This window comes from Rissa tridactyla, chromosome 21 (assembly GCF_028500815.1).
Source record: "Rissa tridactyla isolate bRisTri1 chromosome 21, bRisTri1.patW.cur.20221130, whole genome shotgun sequence".
Classification (NCBI taxonomy): domain Eukaryota; kingdom Metazoa; phylum Chordata; class Aves; order Charadriiformes; family Laridae; genus Rissa; species Rissa tridactyla.
The window spans coordinates 6,816,496-6,828,288 of NC_071486.1; positions in this window are offsets into that span (position 1 = coordinate 6,816,496).

The following is an 11,793-nucleotide window of genomic DNA, read 5'->3' on the forward strand; positions in this document are numbered from 1 at the left end:
TCTTTCCCTCCAACACTGGCTGCAGCCCGTGTGAGCGTGCACTTGAGGGAAAGAGAAATGCCCAGCTCTGGAGCAGAGCTGGGAGCCTGTTCCGACCAGCAAAGGCTAATTAGCTTGTAGTGATCCTAGGGCAATGTGCATTAATTTCTCCAGGACTCTTTGCTGAGAGCTTCCCCTGTCCTGTCCCTTCTCCCACTGCTGCAGGGCGATGTCCCCCCACCTGCCACCCCTCCCCAGGGCCAGTCTGCGTTTGTGCCGGCCCTGCCAGGACGGCCTGTCCCGCACCGGGAGCCCCTGCTGTCGAACACGGGCTGGAAATCTGCCGTTTCTAATGACAAATGCTGGGCTGCTGCCGGGAGCATCCCTGCTTGGCTAAGCATATTTGTAGTCAGCTCATCGCGTGAAGGATCTGCTCTGCAGAACTGTTGAGCTTGACACCTACAGTGATATAAAAACATTTTATTGTCTGCATAATAGCCACCCTTAACGCTTATTTTTCACTTACCGCAACACACTGTTTAGTGAGGAAATAGCCCCTTGGTGTCTCTGCTGAGTGCTGACCTCGCCTGTTGTATACCGCGATCACGGAAAGTACACAAATATGGAAAATTGCTGCTCCCCTCCAGGCAGGTAAATGCTTTTCAGAGGGAAGTGCCGCAGCCTGCGGTAGCACTGGTTTTATCTCCCATCTCGTGGGGGGAGCCGGGGAAGGATGCTCCTGCCGTGGCTCCTGGCACTCACCCTTGCGCTCACTTTCTGTATTTCCAAGGCTTTCCTTTGGCCAAGCAGGCAGAATGTCTCTAGCGGGAGCATTAGGCCAAGGAAGAGGGTGATGGAGGTGGGAACGTCCCTGTGCTGTAGTCAGTTCCTCTGGCGAGGACTCTGTGCAATGCCCTCTATCTTTGGTCCCTCGGTGGGACGGTGCCAGACCTGTGGCCCCCGGCTGCCTCGGACACCCTGTCCCCTTCTCTCCGCACGACGCCGCGCTCTGGTCGTCCCTGGGGAGCAGAGCAGCCCCGGCGGCCGCACTGGTGGCTTGGGGACCTCGGGACGCCGGCCCAGGAGCAGCACCGTGCCCAGGTCCCCCAGCTCGGCCCGGGCACCTGAGTGCAGTAACTGGTGGGGAAGTCGCGCAGCCAAGGATCGCGAGTCAACGAAGGGGCGATTAGTCAGAGGAAACTGTCACAGTTAAGGTACTTTCAATATCGTTTCCCTGGGTATTATAATTACACCCCATTCAATTAGTCTTAAGAAAAAAAGCCTTTTGTATTAAGGTTTGGTGGAGAATTATTAGAGAGTGAATTAAAAGACAAGGATTCCATTTTACTTCACAATAATAAAGGCATAATGTATAAAATACCCAAAAATTACAAGCTGACTAAATTTAGAGCTGTGCTAGCAGGTGAAATGAAAGGTAAAATGAAACCCTTTGAACAGCTACGATGTGCAGTACAAGGGGGGGTATTATCTGAGAAATAAGATGGAAACATAATTAACCACCCGGCATTATGCTGAAAGGTGGCAAATTGAAATGGGAGACAAAATTAGGTGAAATTGCAGAGCAGACTCATTTATTTCTGCTTTGTAAATCCGTGCCACCTGTCAGCAGCACGGCAAAGCCCTTCTGGAGCGGGAGCTTTCGGGGGGATGCTGCTGGCGGGGACCTCGCCTCGTCCCAGTGGGGACCGCTGGGCACACACCGGTACCCTGGGCCCTGTGTCACCGCGGGAGGAGCTGACGTCCCCAGAGCCGAGTCCTCGGTGCCCCTGTCCCTCGCCCGCCCGCGGTACGTGCTGGCCGGGGCTGCTCTGAGCCCTCCCCCAAATCCCCTTTGCTTTCCCTGACACTTTGCTGCTGTAACTAGTGCCACCCTTGTCACTTCTGCCAGTGTCGCTCCTATGTCACCTTGCCGAGAACTTGTGTTCCGTGGGCTCTTGCAGCCCCTGTTTGGGGCTGGAGGAAGGTTTTTTTTCCACTGGCTTTAGATTTCCTCCTCTCAGGCTTAATTGGCTGCCTTCGCTGTAGCAGGAGCGGCAGAGGTAACCTCTGCCACCTCCATCCTGCTGTGGCTCAGGCGGCTCCTCTCTGCCCGTGTGGTTTATTGCTGCTTTTACAATGGATTCAAACAAGGACAACGAAAGTTTTGTCTTTTCCAGAAGCAGCAAGATTTTTGCTAGAATCACCTCAGCTGTGGGGAAAAAAATTACCACGCAGCTCCCGTGCCATATTTAGGAATGTAGAAAACCAGAACTGACTTATCAGACGAGAAGCAGAGTCCTTCTGGTGCAGCTCAGGGGATTCCAACAGGTGGAAGGCGCGTGCGGCGGGACCGGCAATAGCGTGTGTGTTTGCACGTGAGCATGCGGTTCAGTATTTCTTTAGTTTGCTGTTACCTTGCACTAAGAAACTGTATGTTTTTTCTCTCTCCGTCATGCTTGTAAGTAGATATATCCCTGTTTGACTGAGGGGCTGCAGGGGGGGAAGCCAATGGCTCCCCGCTGGGCCTGGGAGCAGGGGGCAGCCACGGCCCCACTGCCAGGACGGGGGGACACGGGGCTGTGGGGACGCGGGGCCTTGGGCACCTTCCCCGTTACCCTGCACGCGGTGGGACTCCGTTACAGTCACCAAGGTAAAAATATAACTGCACAGTGTTTGCTCTGGTTAATAAACTATGATGGGGCTGCTTGAAGCATTAGGTGGCTCTGCCAAAAAAGCGTCCTCATGTTTTATTAAAACGTGCATTTGTGGAGATGTTCTTAAGGGAGTGAATAAAATATTCAATCAGACGCTACTGTGCCATAAAAGCAGAGCCGGGGCGCAGACCACGCTGCTGGGGGTCACCTCAGACCTGTCCCCGCCGCAAGCAGCCGCTCCTGCGGTGCCCAGCAGGGTCCCTGGGGATGGGCACCCTCCAGATTTGGGTCCCTGCACGTTCGGAAAAGCTGGATGCTCCCCCCCGCCCCAGGCGAAAGGCGCAGAGGACGGGGGGTTGCGCGGGCATCGGCTCGTTCTGGGCAGGCTCTGCTTACTGACCGCATCGGGGATTAAAGCGGAGTCTCATTTTTATGAAGTGATTTCTAACCTTGTTTTCCTGCTGGGGAGGCTGCGGTGGCCGGAGCAGAGACGGTGCCATTGGCTGGGGCAAAGCAGCGGGGGAGATGGCAATTTAATTTGTGCGTTTCCCAGCTTGTTGTTAATCTCTCGATTTACTGCTGGTATTTGGGTTCTGTAGCATTGCTTCATACTAAAGGGATTAGCTAGGACCATAGGTCTTCTCTTTGATGCTCATCTGCTGGGGATTACTGGGAAATTTTGTAGTTAGTTAATGGGTCAAATAGGTAAAAATGAAAAGATGTGTATGATTTTGTTGACATTTGCAGGAACATTCGGTCTGTGATCTGGCACTTGCTCTCCCGGCCCGTTCAGCATCCGCTGCCCTCGGTGTCATGGGGGTCCCGGTCCCCTGCCGTCAGGTCCCGATCCCCAGAGCCATAAAGCGGGCGCTGCTCTCCTGGAGGGGTCTGCTGCGCCGCGGCAGGCGCTGGGGGAAGCATCGGCATGGCTCGGGGGACGGGCATGGATGTGGCAGCCAGCGGTGCCCCCGGCCAGCATCACACCCAGCGTGGTCGGGAGGCGCCTTGGGCAGCACGTAACATCCCTGCGAAGGAAGCGTGGCTTGAATTTCTCCCGTGCACATCAGTGGCAACGGAGGTTAATGTAATATTAGCAGGTTGACCTGAATATGAATAAGTCGGACATGCCTAATAAATGCCTGCGAACTGAAAACACGGACAAATCAGCACATGCTCCGTTGCCTTCTAACGATGTGCCTTCCCTGGTCTCGGCTTCCCCAGGTGTGCTGGGAGCCGGCTGTGCCCCGAGGCCCGGGGAGAAGGACCGGCCACCTCCTCGCTGTCGCCTTCTCCCCCAGACACCCCCGAGCCCGGCCAGTGCTCCCACGCCCCCGCAGCCTGGTCCTCCAACCCCCGGGAGGGGTTCTATGGGCAGGGAGATGCACAATTGATTTATTGGTGACATGGTACACTGCACGCAGCCAGGATCAAGTAATGATCCAATTAAATACTTGTGGATGCATTCATGTTAGCGAGCTCTAAGTCAATCAATTATTTAAATATAGCGGGAACCAAGTCCTGTGATTATTAAAGGGGCTGAAACCATGTTGCATTAATAACAATAATTAATATTGTGCATACTCAGTTCTTTAAGAAAATGATTCCACGAGGTGTGAAACTTGCAGGAGCTGCAAGGCCGGGAGATATGAATATGGATCAGCGGGATTATTACACATACCAGCACCAAGGGACAAAATTAAAGAGTGTTTAAAATTCTCTGCAAAGACAAAATGTAGAATATGAAAACTTTTGCAATCATTTATAATAATGAAATTTTGCTTAGAAAGCCAGGATCATGCATAAGTGATTGCACCAGCCTCCGGGCCAAGCAGCGCGTGGCAGCGGTGAATTCAGGGAAAGGTTCTGGCTGGGCAGCAGAGTGGGGTGAGAACGGGATGGGCGACGGCAGAGCGGCCTGTGACGGCGGGGGCTGGATGCACGGGGTGACCTGACCTGGAGGAGGAAGAGGAGGAGGAGGAAGAGGCAACCCCCGGGCCGGGGTGTCTTTCTGGAACACCCTCCGGCTGCTGCGGGTGGTGCGTGTACCCTGCGGAGGAAGGGAATCTTTCTTCTGCGTTTTCTGCTCTTGCATGGTGGGTAAAACAGCACATAAATTATTTAAGCTGGCAGAAGATAATTAACTCTAATCAATCTGGATTCTGCCCAGGTTATAGCTCTGCAACAGCATTAATCTTACTAATTACTTAATATTACTAACACAGTTTTCAATGAGTTCAACAATGTATTCAGTGAATCCGGCACTGAGTAATAGATGTAAAATGATCGATTCCGAGTTGAAAAGCCCTTCAGTACTGCAAATCTGACCATTTTATTAATCAAATTGTTACTCTTAGGGCATTCAAGAAGTAGCAGCTCAGTCTCACAAGGAAATTTTTTCATTACACTGATGGGTTATTGTTGGATTGCATTAGAGAGGATGTTATTTCAAGAACATCAAGAAAGAAGAATTTAGACTAAATTAGCAGTATCTCTGATAAACAGTTATTCAGATTAAAGGCTCGGTTAAAAGCCTGCTGGAACTGGAGTTAGAGCTTGTGTCCAGCTTGGTGGCGATCCACCCCACCGCAGGGTTTGGGCAGGATCCGTCCAGGCGTCCGGTCAGAAACGGAAGCCCTCAGCGATGCTTTCCGTCCCTCGGGCTGCCAGCCGGCACCGGCTCTGCCGACACGCTTTCTTCTGTCTTTTCAGGCAGAAATCCTTTGCTGTGAGGGGGGTGAGCCCCTGGCCCAGGGTGCCCAGAGAAGCTGTGGCTGCCCCATCCCTGGAGGGGTTCAAGGCCAGGTTGGACGGGGCTTGGAGCAACCTGGGCTGGTGGGAGGTGTCCCTGCCCAGGGCAGGGGGTGGCACTGGGTGGGCTTTAAGGTCCCTCCCAACCTCAACCAGTCTGTGATTCCATGTCCAGGAGCAGGGCAGGAGCCTGGCCGGGCTGAATTATCTCCCCGGCAAATGCCGGCCGCCGTTTCTAACGCCACTGGACGACTCAGTCTGTTACTTTCCAGTCATTCCGCTGTGCAAGTCACAGAAACCTAGGGAAATGAAAAGGTGAGAATGCATTATTGATTAATTACTTAGTCATCTCCAAGCGGTTATTGAACACGGCTGTGACTTTGACAAATTACCCCTCAATTTTTGTGACTGATATGCAATTTGATTAATGCAGTTTTACGATGCTCCTGTCGGAGGGTGACACGGAGTCTGATTCCAGTGCCTCACAAGAGGCAGTGATGTCATGTTTTCAGTAATTGATGGCATTTGCAAGCGGTTAGCCAAAAAAAATAATTAAGCCATGTGATATTTTGTTTGAAAGGAACATTGGGTTAATAAGTTGAGCTGAAGGGGGAATATCAACTGTGCAGTCACAGTGACGAGAGAGCTGGTGCCGTGGCCACGGGGTGTCTGAACCCGGGACCCCGACCAAGGTCCGTGTGGTCCCCACTCAGGAGACAACGCTGGCCGGGCCTGAGGAACCCCCCGGGGATTTCCCCTCGCCCTGCAGTGCCCCGGCACGGGGGGGCCGGGAGCCCCGTCTCGGGCTCTCTCCGGACTGATGCTGCTCCTGGGAAAAGGGACGCGTCGGGGCTCTGCGGTGTCTGATCAACCTTTGGTTTTGGCTGCCCCACCTGCCCTTTGAATCACAAGCCTTGCACAGCGTAAGGAGGCGCAAGCAGGGCAAACCTCCCACTGCCACGAGGAAATGCTGTTAAAATCCTTTGCAAGAAATTGGAAGATTAACCACCCATGGATGCGGCGCCCGGCAGCCCTCACCTGCAGCATCGTCGCTTCTTCTGGAGATCCTCGGGGGTCAGCGGCTGAAGAGCAGGACGGCGGGGCCGGAGCGGACAGGCTGTCTCTCTAACAAATAGCATCGGGGATAACAGGGAACATTACATGCTACAAAAGGCCATTCTCGTAGACCAGAAGGCAAGTGGCCTCATAAAGAAGGATTTCACACTATTTAAACAATAAAATCCCTGCTGGCTGCCTGGGGAAAATAGCCTTTTACCGTGAAAAACCTGTGATTTGGAAATAGCGACTGCCAGACGCCGTCCCAGTAAAGGCTCATTGCGAAGGGAAAAGCCAGATGAGCCGGTGTGATACCGGCCACTCCGTGGACACTAATTACTCTTCGGCAGTCCATCCCAGCCAAGCGCCCTGTGGCGCTGGCAGCGACCCGGGGGCAGTAAGAAGCCACAGACCAAGCCAAGGGTCTGCAGCGGCAGCCTGGGACAGGGAGGGGACACTGAGAACCGCCCCCGTGCCCCCCCCGCCCCGCTGTGTTCCCCTGCCCGGCCCCTCCTGCCCCACGTTTGCTTCTCCGCGTCCCCATCGTTGGTGGGGCTGGTGCAGGCCCCCGGTGCCGGGCACTGGCGCGGGCAGGGGGACGCTGCAGCCCATGGGTCCGTCTCTTGCGGGGCAGAGCTGATGGCTGATGCTGCAGTCACCGCTTTGAAAAGTTGCCATCTCTATTCCTAGAAACACCCATCACTCATACCCCATCCAGCGGCTCCGCTTGTTTTCTCTCCACAGTAATCAATAATCTGCTTTTTAAACAAACTGCCTTTCTGCTCCACTGAGAACCCTTTCCCTCTGGTTCCGCTCGCTGCTCCATTTAGGACGTTACGTGTTTAGCAAGCTGTGTGCTTTGCATTTTCCTCACCCCGTTCATGTGCAAAGGGCGTTTCTTGCTGCTCATGCTGATGGCGGGGCTGCTGACACCGTGCGCGTGTGGCAGCTCGCGCTGGTGGCAGCTATTCCTGCGCCTCTGACTCACTCCTGTTAGCGCCTTTCCCACCCGAGACCTCGCCGGGGGAGCTGACGCCCAGCACCCGCCCGCAGCGAGCACGCAGGGCCGGTGCGCAGGGAACGGGCACCTTAAAGGTGGCAGGACTACTGATGAATATTTTAACTGCTTTGCTGGAATAAATTCAGCTTTAATGAAATAAACTGAAACCAGTGGCCTAGTGCAGAACGTGCAGAGGGACGGAGCTTCCCTCGGCAGTGAGTTTGTAAAGAAAAGCCGCGTTTCAGGCAGAGCGAGCTCTGGCCGTCGGATGCTCTCCCCGGCATCGCTTCCAAATGCAGCGCGGCTGCCGCGAGCTGGGACCTGGCCATGTGCCACCAGATGTTGGGAATGAAAGAGAACAAGCAAATCTGCCTCTTAAAAAATAAGCCACTGTTCTTTGGGGCGGGGCCAGGGGACTTGGCACCAGGTTCCCTCTTCTATTAATCAGTATTTGTGCTGGTTTTAATTAGTTTTGATTGCAGTTTACAAATGTAAATGTGTCTCCCATGACATCTCCCTCACCTCCTGGGAATATGAAATGAGTGTTTGGTGTAACAGCATCTGAGTTATGCACGGGAAGGAAAACAAACAGAAAAGCTCCGTGTACGCACGCGGTGCCGGTGCAGCTCTGTGACCTCCAGCTCAGCCTGTGGCCGGCGCCAGCTGAACAGAAAGGGGAGAAGGTCCTCGGAAGGAGAAGGGAACCCCATCTTGGTGTCCTTCAAAGAGCATCTGATGCTCTGCGGAAAGGGCCAAGGACCGGCCCTTTGCCAAGGTGGAGTCTGCAGGAGTTACCAGTCCCGGCAGGCTCAGGAGGAGGAATGGCAACCGCACCACCCTGCGGGTGCCGGGGGAAGGTGTCCCGGGGCAGGGGAGCAGCCCGCCACTGCCACCGCCGGTGACACCAGGGCCACCAGGCTCCGCCCCTGCAGCGAGCTGGGAGATCTCTGGTCTCCGTCAGATGGAGGGAAGCTTCCTCGCTGGGAGGTTAATGTACTTGATTCACCACCCACAGGGATATCATCTTTCTTATTAGTGTTTGCCATTTTATAGTTTAATTACGGTCACCCAGCGTGCCTGTAAATGACATCTTAATTAATAACCTACGATATCTGCCATTGCCAGCCGGGCTCGCTGTAGCCGGCGCCCCAGGGAGAGAGGGAGAGCGGAGACGCGAGGCACACCTGCAGGTGTGAGCCTGGGCTCGCCCTGCGCTCCCCCGGGCACGAGCAGCACGACGGCGGCGCCGGGGCACGGCCGGCAGGCGCTGCGGGTCTGCGGGAGAGGTGCAGGGGGGCGGCTGGTGGGAGAGTGCCCCCGCTTCATGTCCTGACAGAGCAGTGGCATTTCACACCTTCAAGCCTCACCACTTTCTCCGGGGACGTTTCGCCGCTTGCCCTTTCCTGGGCGGGTGCGAAGGGCTCCCAGCGCCGCTGGCTCCTCGCCCCCGACGGCAGCACCATCCCAGATTTACACCCTGGCGTTTTCTCAAAGCATGAGATAATGCAGACGCCACCTCACCCGCCCATGAATCGGAGAGTGTGATCCGACGACACGCTTGCGACTCAGCCGCGTACCCACATCCATCTCTCCTGATTTATGGCTCAGCTTTGTGACTTATTTCAGAGTCAGTCACAGTTCAGAGCCGACCGATAACTCAGGGCCATCACGTATTCATCAGTGACACAGGACTTGGATAACTCGGGGATAACTTCAGAATTAATTGTGTTACTTATGAAGTTGCTGACATGACTTATAAATTGCCACATGGTCAATAAATCAGCGAGACACCTGAGAAATTCATCATATTTTTTTTCAGTCAGGAACTTCATATGCCTTATAAATCAGACATTGGAACAGCTTATTGTGCATCAAACCCACACTTGGAAAACAGCTTTTGGGGGAGAATATATATTTATGGAAAATCTGTCCCAAACAGCTTACCAGGGTTAAAGAAAACATAAGGGCAAGTGGAAGTGAAATGTGTGAAGGAAACGTGCGCATCGCCGTCCCGTACTGCAGCGTTTGTGCTGACGGAGCCGGCGCTGCCCCGTGTCCCCCCCGTCCCGCTCCGTGCCGCTGGCAGCCAGGGGCGTCCCCAGCAAAGCTGATGGCAGAATGTTTACCGAGACCCACCGTGGAAATCCAAGTGCAGTGTTCAACCACCTGAACCGTCACAACCGCTATCTGTGAGCAAGTGATGAACTGGAGACTCCCCGCGGCCACGGCCGAGCGGTTCGGGTGGGCGCAGGACAAGGCGCTGTGTCTGAGCCCAGGCGCATCCTCCCCGGGGACGGGCTCTCTTCCAGAGCCGGGAACACGCACATGGAGATGGCCTTTATATTTCCCAGGGCTGCACGCAAGATACATCCTTTCTCTGTTTCATGCTCGTTTATCACACGTGCGACAGGGGCACCAAGGGCTGAGGTTTCCCGGTGTAGGACGGAGGCTTTAGGGAATTGCCAGGGCTCAGAGGGACGCGGGGACCAGCAACGCTGCAGCCCGCGAGCCCAGTGGTGCTGGCTGCTGCCATCAGCCCCCTGCTCGGAAAGTGTCACAAATATGCTCTTAATGATAACAATCAATACATTTGATGAAGAATCGGATTTTATTTAATGTGCAATTCACTCAGAGCCTGACACATCTATTCAGATTTATTAAAGCAATTCTTGTACATTGACTCAGTACTGACTGATTTCCTTGAAATACATTTTAGTGGGACTTTAAAATCCCAGCAAGAGAGGCATTTTCTATATCCTGCATTTAAACTACTACAAATGCAACATGTTCTTATCAGTAGGTGTCCCTTTAGAATACAGAATCACCCTATTTTTGTTCTATATAAAATGCATGGAAGAGATTATTCAGGACATATTTAAAGGATGGGGGTTTTTAATGAATCTGTGGGCAATTTACCATAAATTACACATGGAAATGTAAAATCTAATCAACTAGTTGCATAAGCATAGCCATATGTGCAGGAGTTTCACTCCTGCAAAAAACGGCAAATTGAATGAATACATTGGAGATGATTTGAATACTTCAAGCAGATTTTTAAAGTATTTCCCTAAGAAACACAGCCTGCACAAAGCCCTGTCACTAATAGAATGGGAATAGTTGCCAGTAAATATTTACATTACGGCTTTTGATGGAAAAACAAAACTCCAGGCAAAACATGTAAGGTTTCCCCTCCGCCGTGGTCGAGACTCGCTGTCTCCTTGCTGCTCTCCCCAGTGGAGCGGGATCCTCGGGCAGCTCTGCCCGGCTCCTTGCAGAGGGACCCCTGGGACCCCCCCGGGACCCTGGTCTCTGCGCCCCACCCCGAGGCACCCGAGGAGAGAGCTTTTCCAGAAGCTTAAATACACTCGCTCCTGAGAGCTCCTCCCCTGTGGCGTGCACCCAAACTGGAGGCCTTAAACTCCTTTTCCCCGCACAAAGGGCTCAGGGAGGGGAAATCGCCTCCGTTCTCCAAGGCCCTTGGAAACCCGCGGCACTGGGGAGCTGCTACTGCCGGCCACCAAGCCTGGCCCTGGCCCTGCCCCGGGATGCTCCCGGCTGCGGTGGCTTTGGAGGGGGGCTGCCCCAGCAGGCAGCAGAGAAGCTGAATTACCCCAGTCTCTGCTGCTCCGGGAGCAGGTGCTCGGCACATGCCCTGCTGCTGGCAGCCAGCCTGCGCGGTGGTGGGACACGGCCATGCAGTGATGGGACATGGCCCTGCAGTGATGGGACGTGACCATGCGGTGATGGGACATGGCTCTGCAGCGATGGGACATAGCCCTGCAGCGATGGGACGCGGCCCTGCAGTGGTGGGACTTGGCTCTGCAGCGATGGGACATGGCCCTGCAGTGATGGGACACAGCCCTGCAGTGGTGGGACACAGCCCTGCAGTGGTGGGACACGGCCCTGCAGTGATGGGACATGGCCCCGCAGTGATGGGACACGGCCCTGCAGTGATGGGACATGGCCATGAGGTGATGGGACATGGCCCTGCAGCGATGGTACATGGCTCTGCAGTGATGGGACTTGGCTCTGCAGTGATGGGACATGGCCCTGCAGCGATGGGACGCGGCCCTGCAGTGGTGGGACTTGGCTCTGCAGCGATGGGACATGGCCCTGCAGTGATGGGACACAGCCCTGCAGTGGTGGAACACAGCCCTGCAGTGGTGGGACACAGCCCTGCAGTGGTGGGACATGGCCCCGCAGTGATGGGACACGGCCCTGCAGTGGTGGGACATGGCCCTGCAGTGGTGGGACTTGGCCCTGCAGTGGTGGGACTTGGCTCTGCAGTGGTGGGACATGGCCCTGCAGTGGTGGGACTTGGCCCTGCAGTGGTGGGACTTGGCTCTGCAGTGGTGG